Raw genomic sequence first — 1,912 nt, forward strand, 5'->3', positions numbered from 1 at the left:
GAGAGAGAGAGAGAGAGAGAGAGAGAGAGAGAGAGAGAGAGAGTCAACAGCTTGGAAAATGGGTTCAAAAGTAGAATTGTCCAAATGGAGAAGGAAATATAAAAAAATCCAATGAAGAAAACAACTCCTTAAAGAGTGAAATTGGGCAAAACATAAAGTGGAGGCAGTAGCGGCAAGGGGAGCGTGAGAAAAACTGAGGATTGCACCAGGAGGAGGTGAAGGGCTGCAACTGAAACAAAATGAGCAAAGCACACACACCTGAGCTAAAAAAAATATTATGGACAAGAAGCTATCATTGAAATTAAATGGTGGGAGGCACATACAGGGAATATTGTGAAGGTGTAATCCATTTATGAATCTTGTGATTGATAAATGTGTGGAGATGTCACCAGGTGGGTAACAGAACAATATTGGAATGGTGGTAATCAGAGGAAACAGTATCATCATGTTAGAAGCCTTGGAACGAGTGTAAGGAATGAAACACCATTGATGCCCTGGGTCTCCACTTCTCCTTTAGATTCCCAAGAGCCTCTTCTTTTTTTTTCTTTTGATACATAAAATTAGTCATTGTATATTCTTTGTTTAGCTTTTTGAAAATAAACTTTTTGTAAGATGGCAATAAAAGAATGAAATTGGCCAAATGGAAAAGAAAATACAAAAGCTAATGGAGAAAAACAGCACCTTAAAATTGAGAATTGGGCAAATGGAAGCTAATTATTCTATGAAACACGAAGAATCAATCAAATAAATTCAAAAGAATTAAAAAATGGAAGAAAATGTAAAATACCTCATGGGGACAAACAATTGACCTGTAAAATAAGTCCATGGGAGACAATATCAAATCTTTGAACTATGTAAAAGCCATAATCAAATTAGGACCTGGACAGCATCTTTTAAGGAATTATCTAGGAAAACTGCCCAGATGTCCTGGAAACAAAGGGCAAAAAATGGCATTGAAAGAATCCACTGAGTCTAAGACATGTATAAAAGGATGTTTATATTTAAGGGAATGTAAGGATAAGGGAGGGATTGCTGGAGTGGGGACAGGTTGAGTAATAGGAGGGCAAGGTAGCAGGTACAAGTAGAGTACAGGAGTTAAGAGAGATAGGAAAAAAGAGATATGTCCAAACATAAAAACAAGATTATTAATAGAGTCTCTTAAGAAAAATATGTGTGTAATATATATCTAATATATGTATGTATTGTATATTATATTTATGTGTATATATGTATGTGTGTATCTATATATAAATACATCCATGTTCAATAGTAGCATTAGGTTTGGGCTGGAGGGCAGAGGGGAGGAAGAAGGAAAAAGAACAAAGTAAAAAGTATACAGCAGAGAACAAAAGAAAACCTACAAGGAAGCAAAGAATAGATGGACATCATTTATCATAACATGTTTTTAATATATGGGTTTTCCTGAAATGATAAGTATTAATATGTTTTCTCAATCCTCTCCTATGTTCTGCTATACACATGATGTGTGGTTTTTTCTTTTTTGTTTTATATTTAAGTATATAATGTTTCTTTTTCTTTTCTTATTACATAAGTATCGGTATTTGTTTATAATTTTTAAAAAGCATAATAAAAAACCCACCAATCACCTCAGGAAGGAGATAACAATATAAAAACTATAAAGAACATTACACCCATATTTCAGAACTATCTAGTCAAGGAAAAATGCTACAAGTGGCCAGAAAATAGCAATTCAAATACCAAGATACCATAATCAGGATTCCCCAAGATAGCAGCTGCAACATTAAAGGACTGGAGGTCAAGGAACAAGCTATTCTGACAAACAAAGGAACTAGAACTACAACCAAGAATCACTTACGTAGCAAAATTAAGCATAATACATCAAGGGAAAAATGATTCAAAGGTGAATTTGAAAGAATTACTTTTTAAAGTA

At 33.9% G+C, this 1,912-nt stretch overlaps 1 pseudogene; it reads left to right on the top strand.

Annotated features, from left to right (window-relative positions):
* Positions 1–138: 138 nt before the first annotated feature.
* Positions 139–626, top strand: LOC138170202 (small nuclear ribonucleoprotein G pseudogene; annotated as a pseudogene).
* Positions 627–1,912: the final 1,286 nt, after the last annotated feature.

This window comes from Petaurus breviceps, unplaced genomic scaffold, assembly GCF_028583685.1.
Source record: "Petaurus breviceps papuanus isolate PSGF00001 unplaced genomic scaffold, PetGlider_PUasm1.0 38, whole genome shotgun sequence".
In the NCBI taxonomy this organism is placed as follows: Eukaryota; Metazoa; Chordata; class Mammalia; order Diprotodontia; family Petauridae; genus Petaurus; species Petaurus breviceps.